This window comes from Solanum pennellii, chromosome 12, assembly GCF_001406875.1.
Source record: "Solanum pennellii chromosome 12, SPENNV200".
NCBI classification, from domain to species: domain Eukaryota; kingdom Viridiplantae; phylum Streptophyta; class Magnoliopsida; order Solanales; family Solanaceae; genus Solanum; species Solanum pennellii.
This window is the reverse complement of record NC_028648.1, coordinates 43,627,212-43,643,502: the sequence shown is the minus strand read 5'-3', so window position 1 is coordinate 43,643,502 and position 16,291 is coordinate 43,627,212. Positions and strand designations below refer to the sequence as shown.

Sequence of the window (16,291 nt, the reverse complement as noted above, 5' to 3'; positions counted from 1 at the left end):
AAGAATATAAAAATCGATGTTTTGATGATAGACAAGAAATGCAAAATTGTAGTAGCCAATTGACGCAGCAAAGCAGCCAAAGCGATATAATAAGGATTACAGTAGCAAAATGTTGCCGCCACGTAGTCAAGAAATAGAGTTATTTGTCAAAGCCAAAAATAATATATTGAAGGTATAAGTTGATACAAATAAGGAAACCTTAAATATATTATTAAGGAAGGAAGTTGTATATAATAAGGATTGGACTATAAAAGGTAATCCTTGTTTAACTACAATTTCCTTACCTTATCTGATAAGGATCAAGGCAAAAGAAAGCTCTATAAGAAGAGGACAATCGCAGATGAAGAAGATCACGACTTCACATAGAGAGAAAAGTGAGAATTCTTCATCGAGTAGAAGTCTTCAAGATCGATAGGTTTGCTAAGTTTAAAAAATTCTTGTGTGAGAAAGTTTTGAACGTGTAAAACTATCTTCTTGTTTCGTTCTTGATTGTAAGTTACGATTTATTGTACAAAGGAGTGGGTTTGGCTTCTTGTAGGGTTAAGTTCCAGTGAGGGTTGTAACAAAAGGTGGGTTTTGACCTTTTGGAGAGTAGAAGTAATCGATTGTAGTCAATCGAGAGAGGTAGTAGTGGTAAGGCTTTTTGATTATTGAGTTGTAATCACAAAATCTTATAGTTGAATTAATAAAACGAGGTTTTTCCTTCCTTGAGTGAGGAAGGTTTTTAATTTAATAAGTGTTTGTGTATTTACTTTAAAGCAACTTACAAGAACCTGGTTCTTGTTCTACGGGATAGGTTTCTACACATACATATAAACACATAATCATTAAGAAAACACATTTCATCCCTAGTTTTCTACCAGCAAACATAACTAACCTATGATTCAATGGGAGCTAGTGACAAGGACATGCAACGGGGAACAATCCTAGTTTTTGGAATAGATTCGTCTGAACCTTAGGGGGTCTCTTGGGAAAGAGACCAAGAGAGAAGCGAACCCATACCTTTTTGACGTTCAAACCTTGACTTTCTACCCAAATAACTACTCCAAACACACGTCTAACACCAAAAGTTCAACACCAAACTCGACGGAAAACCTTCTTTTTGCATACATGATAGATTAACGTTTGTTTGTCTTATATTTTCGTGTGAGTTCTTCAAGTGTGAAGAACTTTGGTTTACCTACTTTTTTTGTAGTTATTTTAGCAGAGAAAACTTGAATGAGAGTGATAGAGACGTGAGAGAAGAGTTTTCTTACGCTTTGGAGTCTAGTTTCGGACTTAGTCAAATAAGGTTTTATTTAATTATTAAAAATGTGATTTCATTTTATTTTAAATCAGATAATAACTAATAAATATAAATTAATTACATTTATTTACCAACTTAAATTAAAAACAATTTAATTCATTGCTTCCACCTAGGTTCGAACCCGGATGGGGCAAGACTTCACTTCAAGAGCCCAATTTCGGCCCTCTCTCCCCAAAATGCCCCTACACCTTATTAATTAAATAATGAATTATATATTTAGGGTAATTACGATACAACCCTTAGCCAGGAAAAATATCATTTTACCCTCCAAACCTTATATTTCCTCTTTTTAAGATCGGTAAAGACTCATTTTAGTAAATCATCGTATTTGAGAGTCCTACATGGTTGGAACCAACCTTTTCTAAATCTTCTAACTCCCCAAGTTAGTTGGCTTGGATGTAGGGAGGGTTCCGAGGTCTTGTTCTACGAGCAGCAATCTGTGTGAACCCGGTCTAATCGTTGGCATACTAGATACATTAAGCATTACTTAGCATATCCATTTTAGGGTTGTTACACAAGGTAAAAGAAAATATGAGTCATGATTTAAAGTTAAGAAGTAATTAAAATAATTTCATAGAGTTTTGAAAGAGTCTTAACCAATCATTTTAACTTTGTTTTAAGTCTCAAGTTATACGTTGAGCAAAGAGTAAAGAGCTGAGTTAAAATCTCAAAAGCTGTAAGGGAACTAAGTATTCCCTAGGATTTAAGTTTCAAGTGAGGTAAAGTGTAAGTGTTAAGTTCATCTCTAAAAAACCAAGACGGCCAAGAAAACACATTGTAGTCAAACAGGTTCGTCCACACAGGCCAGTAATTCGGAGCGCGAATGTGGTCAAACCAACTGATGGTGCAACATCTAGTGTGAAGCGTCGTCGTCTGGGTAAGTCTCCTGTTCACTCATCCGTTTCTCCAATGATTCTTGATTCTGAAACTGATGATGTCTCTGAGGGTAAACATTCTGAAACCCCTCAGTCAAAATCAAAATCTGCAAAAAGAAATGTGGCTAAATTTCTCAAAGTGGGAAAGAAAAAGTATTTTCAAACCAAAACAGTGCTTAGGGGTTGAACCTTTCACCCTGATATACTATCAATGGACATAGTCAAGCAGGTTTGTGAGTTACTAAGGTTTCAGGGGTGGGAGGAGTTATTTCTTGAACCTAATCTGATTTATGAACAAGAAGTGGTAGATTTCTATACAAATTTGGTAATCTTGGAAGGAGATGTAGTATCATCTAATGTGAAGGGAGTTGACATTGTTTTTGATGCAACTAAACTTGGGGAAATCTTGCATATACCATCTGTGGGTATTAATGAGTATCATTGGGGTTTTGATGAACATTCTAGCTTGCCAGCTAAATTCTCTCAAGGTAGAGTCAATTCTAGGGCACATACTGTTTAAAAGGGCATTATGAGATCATTGCATAAGCTTCTCTTTGAGATAGTACATAACGTGATACTGCCTAGAGGTCACCAACGTCACATTTCCTCCATAAGAGACATGGGACGTATGAATGCTCTTGAGTGCAAAGAACGCATTGACTGTCCCACACTGATCATCAAACATCTTTCTAGAATTGTTGATCCTAAACTAGGTTCTCATCAATTAGCTTTTGGAAATCTGTTAACTAGAGTGTTTGATGCATTTGAAGTACCATTGGGAGAAGGCAGGATTTTGACTCGTGCAGATATGTTTACTCAAACCATTCTTGCTGATTGTGGCATTCCCATGGAGTCGGAGCAGGTTGCAAATGCTTCTCCACGTACGTCTGGTCCTGTTGCTCAGTTACTCAGGGAACTCAAAGTGGCTGAAGAAAAATATGCCACTCTTGAAATGGAAAACCAGAATTTATGTGCTGAACTGCATACTTCAAATGCTGAGATTCAGAGGTTGAAAGATCAGTTGGTGCAGCAGCAGCTTGCTAACAATGCAAGGGTTGACAGAGTTCTAGATATGCTTGCTTCTGCCTCAACCAAGCCTAGTCAAACTTCAACTTGAGAAGCATCTTGTTTGAACCTGGTTCTTTTGGTTGTTTAACTCTGTGTTTTTACTCTTCTTTTTGTTGCTAGAACATTTTATTGTGCTCAACTGGCTGAGCTTCAATTGTTGCTGTGGATGTTATTTGGTTTTGTTTAGCTGCTATTGGACTCTTTTTGATTTGTCAAAAGGGGGAAGATTATTTGCATCACACAGATAGATTTGTCTTCATCAAAAAGGGGGAATATGGTAGAATAGATAATTCTACTACAAGAATATAAAAATCGATGTTTTGATGATAGACAAGAAATGCAAAATTGTAGTAGCCAATTGACGCAGCAAAGCAGCCAAAGCGATATAATAAGGATTACAGTAGCAAAATGATGCAGCCACGTAGTCAAGAAATAGAGTTATTTGTCAAAGCCAAAAATAATATATTGAAGGTATAAGTTGATACAAATAAGGAAACCTTAAATATATTATTAAGGAAGGAAGTTGTATATAATAAGGATTGTACTATATAAGGTAATCCTTGTTTAACTACAATTTCCTTACCTTATCTGATAAGGATTCAAGGCAAAAGAAAGCTCTATAAGAAGAGGACAATCGCAGATGAAGAAGATCACGACTTCACATAGAGAGAAAAGTGAGAATTCTTCATCGAGTAGAAGTCTTCAAGATCGATAGGTTTGCTAAGTTTAAAAAATTCTTGTGTGAGAAAGTTTTGAACGTGTAAAACTATCTTCTTGTTTCGTTCTTGATTGTAAGTTACGATTTATTGTACAAAGGAGTGGGTTTGGCTTCTTGTAGGGTTAAGTTCCAGTGAGGGTTGTAACAAAAGGTGGGTTTTGACCTTTTGGAGAGTAGAAGTAATCGATTGTAGTCAATCGAGAGAGGTAGTAGTGGTAAGGCTTTTTGATTATTGAGTTGTAATCACAAAATCTTATAGTTGAATTAATAAAACGAGGTTTTTCCTTCCTTGAGTGAGGAAGGTTTTTAATTTAATAAGTGTTTGTGTATTTACTTTAAAGCAACTTACAAGAACCTGGTTCTTGTTCTACGGGATAGGTTTCTACACATACATATAAACACATAATCATTAAGAAAACACATTTCATCCCTAGTTTTCTACCAGCAAACATAACTAACCTATGATTCAATGGGAGCTAGTGACAAGGACATGCAACGGGGAACAATCCTAGTTTTTGGAATAGATTCGTCTGAACCTTAGGGGGTCTCTTGGGAAAGAGACCAAGAGAGAAGCGAACCCATACCTTTTTGACGTTCAAACCTTGACTTTCTACCCAAATAACTACTCCAAACACACGTCTAACACCAAAAGTTCAACACCAAACTCGACGGAAAACCTTCTTTTTGCATACATGATAGATTAACGTTTGTTTGTCTTATATTTTCGTGTGAGTTCTTCAAGTGTGAAGAACTTTGGTTTACCTACTTTTTTTGTAGTTATTTTAGCAGAGAAAACTTGAATGAGAGTGATAGAGACGTGAGAGAAGAGTTTTCTTACGCTTTGGAGTCTAGTTTCGGACTTAGTCAAATAAGGTTTTATTTAATTATTAAAAATGTGATTTCATTTTATTTTAAATCAGATAATAACTAATAAATATAAATTAATTACATTTATTTACCAACTTAAATTAAAAACAATTTAATTCATTGCTTCCACCTAGGTTCGAACCCGGATGGGGCAAGACTTCACTTCAAGAGCCCAATTTCGGCCCTCTCTCCCCAAAATGCCCCTACACCTTATTAATTAAATAATGAATTATATATTTAGGGTAATTACGATACAACCCTTAGCCAGGAAAAATATCATTTTACCCTCCAAACCTTATATTTCCTCTTTTTAAGATCGGTAAAGACTCATTTTAGTAAATCATCGTATTTGAGAGTCCTACATGGTTGGAACCAACCTTTTCTAAATCAACTAACTCCCCAAGTTAGTTGGCTTGGATGTAGAGAGGGTTCCGAGGTCTTGTTCTACGAGCAGCAATCTGTGTGAACCCGGTCTAATCGTTGGCATACTAGATACATTAAGCATTACTTAGCATATCCATTTTTAGGGTTGTTACACAAGGTAAAAGAAAATATGAGTCATGATTTAAAGTTAAGAAGTAATTAAAATAATTTCATAGAGTTTTGAAAGAGTCTTAACCAATCATTTTAACTTTGTTTTAAGTCTCAAGTTATACGTTGAGCAAAGAGTAAAGAGTTGAGTTAAAATCTCAAAAGCTGTAAGGGAACTAAGTATTCCCTAGGATTTAAGTTTCAAGTGAGGTAAAGTGTAAGAGTTAAGTTCATCTCTAAAAAACTTTAAAAGAACTAAGTATTCCCTAAAAGTTTATATATGTTTGACATTTGAGTTTAGAGGAAACTAAGAGTTCCAAAACAGTTTTGAGTAAGAAATGGAATATTTATTCCAAGAGGGATTTAAAGCTAAAACAAGTTTAGCAAATTATCTCAACCCAAAGGAAGGAAATTTTGCTAAAAGCATGAGCTAAAGTGTACTTTGGGAGTAGTATAGAGCACCGATATGGGGATGCGAGTTCATATTAACTTAAGTCTCCATGTAAACCATGAAGCCATCATGGTTATTAACAGGTCATACTTTATAGATGATCACGTAAGTCAAGCTAGTGGATCCACTAAGTTGAGAAAGTTCCTATACCGATGGCAAGGTATAGCATGATCCTCGGCAGCATGAGGTAAAACATTATATCATCACTTAGGATCAAGTGATGATTGTCGGTTATAGAAAATCCCACAAAAGTTATATTACTTTCATATATAAGTAATGTTGAGTTTGTTACAGCATTTCATTAACGAACTAAGTTGTTTTATGGTTTTACAAGATTTACATATCCATAATGTGTTTAAATTTCTTTATATACATACTTTGAGTTGAACATATTCTTGAGTTGAACAGACCCAAGGTAAGTACATCTTATTCCCGTCTAGCATAAGTCGTTGTATAGTATTCCAACTCACATACTCGTACATTTAATGTACTGATGCCAGTTGGCTTGCATTGTTTTATGATGCAGACACAAGTAACTAGGATTATCACGCAGCACATCGTTTATCCCATAGAACACTCTAGAGTTAGTTGGTGAGTCTCCTCTCATTCCTAAAGACATCATTTTTATTGCTTTACTAGTTTAGTTCATTAGGATGTTGTAGGGTCTGTCCCAACATCCATCTCAGTCAGTTTAGAGACTTCGTAGATAGTCAGTAATTCAGTTTTGGAGTCTCTTTTATTTTATAATTTCATATGTTCAAATGTTGAGACTTACGTGTCATTTTGGCAAAGGCAGCTATCTAAGTTTTTTTATAAGAGTACTTTTATTTCTATATATGAGATGAGTATAGTCTTCCGTTGAGTTAAGTACGCCAAGACTAGGCTTCACTCAAGGACAACAATGGTCACCGAGTGCCATTCCCACCCTGGATGTAGGCTCGGAGCATTACATAAATATTGAAAAATCCTTCATAACATTGATTATAACCATTGAATTCATAATTCAAATCCAAGGTAAAGTTATGAGTAAATTCTTGAGATTTCTTTCAAGTCATTTGAGAAGACTTCTGTAAACTTTTTAAACTTGTTTTTATGACTTTAGTTCTTGAGTATGGGGATGAGTAAAGTTGAGTTTCATTTTTCAAAATGATTATATGGGATCTAAGTATTCCCAAGAGTAAAGGTTTTCACATTTAAAATGAGAAGGAAACTTTGATTGCCAAATGAGTTCATGAAGAGTTTTAAGTATAATCTCTTTTAAGAGAATCTTTTGAGTAATAATCTGAAATTTTGAGGATTATGAAATATTTTTATATATATGAAATGGGTATATTTTTTGGAGTAGTGTTGACCACTAATATGTGGATGAGTTCATACAACTCAAATTCCTGATAAACCAAGTAGCCAACGTAGGTAGAAAGCGTCATACTTTTTAGATAATTCCTTATTGGTTTTTAAGCATAACTTAGTGGATGCACTTAGTTAAGGAGTTCTTATACTCTTGCAAGGTATAGGACAGTTGTGGCAGCGCGGTCGAGATGTTATATAATCATACATCTCATAGTGATGGTTGTCGCTTAGAGAATCTCCCAAATTGAGTGATGTTGTATTTTTATATATAAATTGACTTGTAATCTACTATTTAAAAGCTTATATATAGAGTGTATCATTGTCATTGATATTATATTAAAATGAGTTGAGGTTGAATTGAGATGAGGCGAGTATGTTTCTCTAGTTTCAGTACAAGCTTATGTCATATTTTTTCATTTCCCTTACACGCTCGTACATTCAATGTATTGATGCCATTTGGACTGCATGGTTTCATGATGCAAATACAGGTAATCAAGATCAACAACTAATTTTCGTTGATCCATTTGAGTTCCAGCTTGATTTGGTGAGCCTCCTTGCTTTTGAGAGGGTTTCACATTGAGTTTACACATTTCTTTTTATTATCAGGATGTCGTGGGAATTTCCGGATGTCCATCTTAGTTAATAGAGGCTTCATAGACAATAGAGCTTTAAGAAATCTATTTCACTTTAATTGTTGATGTTCTAGACTTGAGTTGCCTCTTGTAGCCACTGAATTTTTATTAAAAATATTCTGAGTATCAATTTTGAGAATTTTTATATAGTTTTACTTCTGAGTTCATATGTTGTTGAGTAAATCTTCCACTCAGAGATAAGCAAGGTTAAGGGTTAACTTGGGGCCAACAATGTTTCTTAAGTGTCAGTCACAACCAGGGTGTAGGCTCGACGCATGAGAAACTTGGTATTATAGCACCAATTTCAATAGTCATAGGGTGTCTTTGAAGTCGTGTTTGTTGATTCCATATTTTCAGTGTAAAGCGCGCAACATCTATATTTTGAAGGCTGAAACATTTAGGAACTATCTCAGTTACTTCACATTCCACTACACCATTTTCGGCGTACAGCAACACCACGTAAGTGTAGCCTAAACTAGCAAAAACTGTGGCCTTTGATAAAAGGCTACACTTTTGGACATTCAGCAACACTTTTTAGGGGCTGCCCAAAAGAAGCGTAACCTTTGACATTAGGCAACACTTTTTAAATGTTGCCATCTTTGGCTACACTTAGAAAGCGTAGCCAAATAGGTATAAGGGCACGCTTTGAAGACGTGCATTAGCAACACCTATTTTTTGTTAGACTACACTTAAAAGCGTTGCCTTTTCAGATTTATTGGTCACACTTAAAAAGTGTTGCCTTTTATTGGTCATCTATGCAACACTTTCAAAGTGTAACTTTTTATCTACCTAGAGCAACACTTACAAAGTGTAACTTCAACATTTATAAGCCTACATGTAGCACAAATATATATAATATATTTACATACATACAAGTGACCTAAAACACAAAATGAACTAATTAATCATTAAATTGAAGCTATATATTTCAAATAAACTTCGAGAAATATTCATGTACAACCAAAAGATAGTATGTGTTGTGTACATACCCATACTTATACATCAATATTCTAAATGTGTACACAATAAATCAAATATGTATTTAAACTTTTACAATAGTTCAAAAACACTTCATCATCCACTTCAAATTTGATCACCTCCACTTCCCTACACAAATAAGATATTGGCAGTTATATAGAAGAGGTAAGAAGTTCAGATTGCAACAATATAGAGAGGCAAGAAATCCAGCAGTTACAGAAAACATTAACAACAAATCTGCAGATTGCAGATTCCATACCATGCCAATGTTCTATACAAATGCCAAAAAAACAGTGAAACAAAAGAAGCAAGACCTTAGCTCAATTTAAACCAAATACATTAACAACAACTAAAGAGAGACAAGTCCAGATGAGCCCTTTGAGTTGAGCCCTTATGCTTGAGGATTATTTCTCATATATTTTCTGAAGGAACAACTAACATTACAACAATCAATTTATTATTTTCTTTCGCTAATAAATCAAGTTTCAGTTAAAGAGAATTTGAAGAGGGCGGAGAGAGCAACCAAGCAGACTTATATAGAGTAAATTGGTTACCTGCTTATGGTAGCTAATATGTTCCACGCAGCCTGCAAATGTTCTCAATCCATATGTTTTATAATGAGTACAACAACAAAAATGAGTTTCCATAGCAAGGAGAAATGTGAAAGCATTTTAAGTATTTTTCTGACATGCGTACGAGCGTCTCTTTATGTAAGCTACCTGTGATAATGCCTGCAGAAAAACAAATATGATCACAAACCAATAAAGGATCATATATAGCAATTCCATACTGGCATTTTCATCCAAGTATTCTAAACCAAATGATTGTAAATACTACTAGATACACTATATGCAAATGGAAGCAAGGACTCCAACAATTCATATCAAATCATGTTTGCATTTTTTTGGTGGAACCTTTCAAACACAGGACCTCACATTTCACCAATCAGTAAGTTACAAGTTAAAAATCATAGGCATACTAGCTCAAAGATCCATTTCTAATTGCAACGCACCAAGCTTATTTTCTTCACCTGTACGGTTCTAAAGATGGGCTGAGTAGGTTGCTTCCCTGTAGGAACATCGACTGGAGCAGCAGGAACAGTAGCTGCTGGTTGAAGCAGCTACTCTTCTAATTCTTCAAGTTCTGCCTCCAATTCATCTTGCAACAACAACATGCCAAAACTGACATTCATTTTGATGGTGCAACACATTATTGAATCAGTATGATGGTATAATTGCTTCCGTACATCATCACTGATAGCTTGAGAATTCACTTGTAGCATTTCTCCACCAGTATGATTCCTGAAATACATTAAATCAATAAAACCAGGTACAGAAACAAGGGAAAATGTTAAAAGTGTTCCATGAGTACATCAGGTTGCGAGTTAAGGGATGGGTTGTTCGACATTTCATAATAGAAGGGTGCAAATGAATCAGAGTGGCCTCAGCTTTGAATATAAATGGAGAATCATTCATTAATACTATGCTACACACACGAAAATATTTATCTGCATACATCAGGACTCACAAATTCACAAATTGGTGGTACAAACTCAGATAACTATGAATTATTATTGCAAAGACCATAAAAGTTAGAACCCATACTTATAGCTCCTGCAAATTCATCTCCCCAAAGTGACAGTTTACGGTGAGCCAGGGAAAGATTTTGGTGTCAACTGCGAGCAGAGTTGAGAGGGTGCAATAGCCATAGCAACTCTCTGAACAGAGCCGACAATGCTTCATACATATTTGCGAGCCATAGCAGTGATATTTTCTCGATAGTTATTATAAAAAACAAACTGGAATGCAATTGTCAAGACTGAAGATGGTTGTAACTACTTCCTTCAACTTCACCAGGTGGCCGTGCAATTGTCAAGACTGAAGATGGTACTTCGCATTTAAAACCAAAGACTTGAGAATACAAGATTAATAATCACACACAGAAAATCGAGTGGCAATATTACTTGAAATTCATATGAATGAAAAATCCTTGATAAGTTATCAAAGCCACAACTATACCACATACGTATATAATTAGAATAGGAGAGAGAAACTCGTACCAGTCATGATAAATTCCGATAATCCCATGTTCATATATGACTCCCAAGATATTTTTCTCGGCTATCGTAGGCATAACATTCATAACCCACAACTTGGGAGATTGAAGAGCTGCAGCAAAACCTCCAGTCCAGAATTCATGTTCATGATATTACAGTACCTTCATGTGTCTATGTGTTTGTTAATTTTCTTATAAGCACTAACATGCTTCTTCCATTTTTTGTTGTCTTCCAGATTTGCCTCAACGGAGACTGCAGAAACTAGTCTATTAGAAATTGTTGGAGGAACAACATAAAGTCTCTCAAGGAATGGTTTTAGACCTTCATCATCACCATTGCCTTTGCTTGGTGTTATGCATGCTTCCATTTTATTGTACCTGATCAATAGAAGCAAAATAATGGAATCTGTGAAACTTGATCTTCAAAAATGAGTTTGCGCTGCAATATACGTAGAAGCTGAAATGAAAGAGTGTATCCTATTACTTTGCTACAATTGAAGCGGCTAGGTTATTAGAAATAATGTTGTATTATGCATCTATTACCTTGCACCAACATGTTTGGATGGTAATTTCACATGGTAACTATCCACCATATCAGATATCACAAAACTGTAAGTATAGAGACTTCTAGATATCTCTCCGCATACTGAGACCCTCTTGAAACACAATGTCCTAGGAAAAAAGTTTACATCATTCCAAAAAGTACTTATATAGTTTTGGTAACCTGGTTTACAGTAGCATAAATTTGCCACTCATGGTAGGAAACAAGCATATTCTCTCTAGCGTTTGCTTTAAGTAGGAAAGAATTTCCAACATATAAAACTGAACTACTTAGTATTATAACGTACCAGACATCATCTGCATCTATGGATTTACGAAGTGTAGCTTCAGAATCTTCTTGTGTAGAACGGAATGAGTCGACATCCATCCTTTTCTGCCAAATAGAAGTCTCACCCTTTTCAGATTTCTAATGCCAGCAAAGAAGTTTGGCAATCTCTTCAGTTTTCCTTTGTTCTTCTTGAAGGTCCTCCATAGGGCTTTGTCAGGCCTTGTAATTAGTCTTCCAATTGATCTGAGGGCCAGAAAGCACCCAGTAGCCACCAGGTCGAAGAACTGTATAAACTTCCATCATGAGGATTCCATCTGCATGAAGAAAGACTATGATATACAACAAAAGAACAACTACTGAAAAGGCTAAGATTTTAATAAACCATAAAGAAAAAACATGCAAAAGAAGAAATTAAAACCAAATGTCTTCCAAAATTTTAAAAGGTCACACTTATTCAAAATTATAATTCATTATCAAGAAGGTATTCTTACTACCACACAAGATTCATACTAGCAGCTCCCCATGGGATTACAGTAATGAGTATTATCAAATGTTGTTGGTGCAGGATCATTGCTGATTCCTGCTTTTTTGCCCTGTTTTTGAGTGAAAATATGCCACTAAAGCTTGCTGCAAACGATGGACGTAGTGTAGGATCAATGTCACGTCTGGCGTTGAAGTTGAATGTGTGGTTCATAAATGATTAGCAATGGGTAAATACTAGAGTATATGCACCTGCGAGCCAAAGAGAACGTATAGTCGTATCAGAAGTAAGTTGAGTAACCATTTATGAAATTAACTAGTGAAATTTTTTGGATAATTTTTTATGCTGAACTAAGAGAGCCACAAAGTTGTCTAGTGCGAGACCTCTTTGATGGAAGCTTTGTTTTAGTTGAGAAATGTTTAATGTATGCTTTGGAAGTAGTGTTGTTTCACTAGCTATTAATATTCGTCCGTCTTTTCTTCCTATAGGAACATTCCAGTAAGGTCCGCCTCATTGAAAAATACAACTAGCAATAACATTTTAGAATATAGTATTTGTGACACTCTAGGCAAATCCACATAATAGAAAACTAAAAAGATGCTGAGCATATCAATAAATACATCTAAAAAAGACACATTTTATAGACATGTTGGACTAGGCGTAAAACGGACAAATATCACTTGTGGGATAAGCTGTTACAATATTGTTATAGTATACACTTTAGTACTAAAATCTTCACTTGATTTTGGATTTCCCAGCCACTTCCCAATGTAGTGGTATTGTTATGAAAAACATGACTCTTAGTTTCTATTAAAACATGTATTTCATATGCTAATAAGATGTCATAGTAAGTAACTACAAGAAAATCCATTTTTCCAATCAACTGTTGTTACAAAATCTATAAAATCCATGTTCTACATGTAGTCCAAGACTCTCTTGATAAATATGAACAGGAAATCTTGGAGAAAAGAAAAAAAAGGGATCATTCACAACACAAAACGACCCTAACAATGTTGAATAAATCTACATCTACTGATATGAGTGAGAACTGATCAATCTAAACTTAGAAAACAAGCACAGGAACAATGGAGTTAATTTCTTTGACACGATCAAAACCTATAACTAAAAACAAGAAAACTACTACAACTGATATAGACAAAACAAACTCATGGTGATTAACAAATAAATAAACCAAACTTAAGGCGAGCACAACAACTACGAACTCAAGAAGACTAAGAACATGGATTTTTTTTTTAAATTGTTGCAAATAGATATCACTCCTTATAACAGAGGAGAACAATGCAATGTTATTTATTTTAATGGATTCCATTGCCTATTATGTTATTTTAATGGATTCACATGCCTACAATGGAGTGTGAAAGTATTTCATGACTAGGTTAGATTGCTTTAGTGTAGCTAGCTTAAGAAACATGTCTTCCCTAAGCCGCTGGGCAGCAACATAGTCTGCTGCAGTAAATGAACGAAAAAATGACAGATTTGTACGAGTATCATATGTCACTATTGCTCCTTTCCAGGTGACAGAATAAGAAGAAGATAACATATAAAAAAGACTACAATGTCTAAAGTTTTCAACCACAAGATAAAGAAAAATATTAGACGTATTAACAATCTTGTTGAATGATAGATACTCACAATATTGACGCTACTTTTTCCAATAATTCTAAACCAAATCTAGAAGATACACCAGCCAAAGTCCAAGATAAAGCAATGGAGAATGTAAAAATTGTTCCATGCTTTTCTGATAGTCGACTAAGAATATTCTCACACTTATCAAATATATCAGTTGAGAAGACATCATTAAACCACTACAAGAGAAAGTTGATACCAAAATAAAAAATATTCAGTGCACAACAGTGTACTCACCTCTGCATATTTTTCAAGGCGCAGTGATTCCAAAGATCGCGAGCTCTCTTGTGACGGGAAATTAGGTATACAAGCAATATATACACATGAAGTTACTAGGAAACATATTAGTGAAAGCTCCAATTCTACATCCAGCATTTCAAGAACATAATGCAAAATGAAGACCAGTACCCAAAGTAGAAAACATGTTTGCAGCCACCATTGCAAGGAAGAAGGAAAAGATGCACGATTTTTTCAAGGTGAGGCACGAGGTAGAAGGACTACAGTTCTCATAATTTGAAGCCTATGTATATCGACATATAAAAAGTAAAAAATTTCATGTAAAGGTGTGTTGTGAAGTCAATTGAAACTCCGAGAGACCTAGAAAAAGTAATAGCTATCTTATCTGTTAAATTATTACCAAGTTGAAACGAAATGCATTTGCACTGAACAGTATTAACTCCACCAACAAGAAATTAACTTACCACCAAAGATCATTAACAAATTACCTGTACAAGAAATAAACCCCTTAAAGTTTTAAAGATGATAATGAAAGACAGTCGAAATGTAGACAAAGAAAGAGAACAGTGGCAACAGTTGAGTGCACCTGTTCACTACTTCTTCTTTGAAAGATTTGGAGACCTGATCTTGCAAAATTTGTTGATGAGCTGACTAGTTCATCTCCCCGCCTTGGCAACTATTATCTGTGACTGGATCCGGAAGATACACAGAGGCAGCTACAGGTAAAGTCCTTTAATCAAATAGAAAATTACTATAGGTATATGCTTCAACAAAGTAGTAGAAAGAAATGCTACTTAGACACCAACCATAATAATTCATCATTCACAAAGCATAAAATATTGGATTCTGCATATCTAGAGCAGAAATATCATAATGCAACTTAAAATCTAATGTAGAGAGATTTAACATGAAGGTAACGAAAATTATCTTCTTTTTCTAGTAAGATTTATTGAACAAATCCCAGAGTGCACTATTCCAGCCAATAACATTCTTAAACATAAGCCAAAACAATTAAAGAAGGTCCATGCTAAAAATCGAATCATGAAATGGTGCTTAACCCCAATCTATATACAACTTCAGTCTATTAACCTCGTAAAGATTAACACTATCTATGATCTATTAACACGAAAACCACACATCAAAGATATGCTGAAACTATAACAACCAAATTACTCAAACCAAGTTAAAAGAAAAATAAAGCCAAAAAACCTTCTGTTGCCTTATTTCCTTTTGCATAAACAAAATCAACAAAAATCGTATCAACAACCCAAGAATATCAAAACCCTAAAGTTAAATGTGTTAAAGCAATAAACACTGATGCCATAAATTAAGACTTCTAAACATAAAAATATTTACCTTATAAACCGTATACCAACAAAATCCTTTCAATGTGATGAAACTTTGAGACATCATCTACTTAAGTGAAGCCTTCTATTCTGTCCTTGATGAACAATGACAAATCTGAGGGATTTTCGTAGGTCATCGGTGAACAACCATGAAACTGAAAAATGTGTCGTTCTTCAATCTGTAAAGGATCGGTCTTGAGAAATATAAGCTATGGAGAAGATGCAGTCGTTCTTAGATCTATGAATCATTCTTGACAATTTTCAGATTTGGGGAAGCAGCGTCGTTCTTCACTCTGTGTGACCTGAAAATTGTGATTTTTTTTAATTTTTGGGGGAAAAGAAAGATTTATATTTTATATATCAATTTTTTTTACCCAATAAAAATGAAGGAAGAAATATTTTATAATGTGTTGTTTTTAAAAATACTAAAAAAGTCATTTTAAAAGTGTGGCCATATATGTGAATAGTTGTTGTCAATTATATGAAACTGTAATAACGCTTATAAAGTGTGGCCTATACCATTAAAGAGTACACTTTAGAAGTGTTGCTAAAATTAATGTAGCTAAAAGTCAAAATCTTTGGCTACACTTTAAAAGTGTTCCCAAAAGTATTTTAGGCAACACTTTATAAGCGTTGTCAAGATTTAATATTGCCGTAGACCTAAAATGGTGTAGTGTTCTTTCATCTAATAGATCTTTACTCTATAAAGTTTCTTCCTTATTTGTGCGTGTGCATATATTTAACTTCATGCCCTAACAAAGTATTGTTCAAGGTCGTCCCGCTAGGAGGTATGCTAATCACCAAGATCAAGGGGTATCTAATGCACCAGAAATGCAACCCAAAAGAGATCACTAACGCTGAGTTTCGGGATGCTATTTGGATGTTTACCAAGCTGGACAACAAAGAGGAATCAAAAGGAT

The 16,291-nt window shown here is 34.7% G+C and overlaps 1 long non-coding RNA gene across 13 annotated transcripts; it reads right to left on the bottom strand.

The window, feature by feature from the left end:
* Positions 1 to 8,846: 8,846 nt before the first annotated feature.
* On the bottom strand, positions 8,847 to 15,716 carry LOC107007284. 13 transcript variants are annotated; one of them, XR_003575553.1, is made up of 10 exons: positions 15,382 to 15,715; positions 12,152 to 14,755; positions 11,680 to 11,974; positions 11,375 to 11,503; positions 11,154 to 11,209; positions 10,836 to 11,084; positions 10,381 to 10,665; positions 9,807 to 10,077; positions 9,331 to 9,507; positions 8,847 to 8,905 (listed from the first exon to the last, which is right to left on the bottom strand). It is a non-coding gene; the product is annotated as an uncharacterized LOC107007284 (long non-coding RNA). The 13 variants fall into 13 exon arrangements; XR_003575548.1 differs by lacking the exon at positions 11,375 to 11,503 and having other exon boundaries at positions 12,152 to 14,532; positions 14,612 to 14,755; positions 15,382 to 15,714; XR_003575546.1 differs by lacking the exon at positions 11,375 to 11,503 and having other exon boundaries at positions 12,152 to 14,513; positions 14,612 to 14,755; positions 15,382 to 15,714.
* Positions 15,717 to 16,291: the final 575 nt, after the last annotated feature.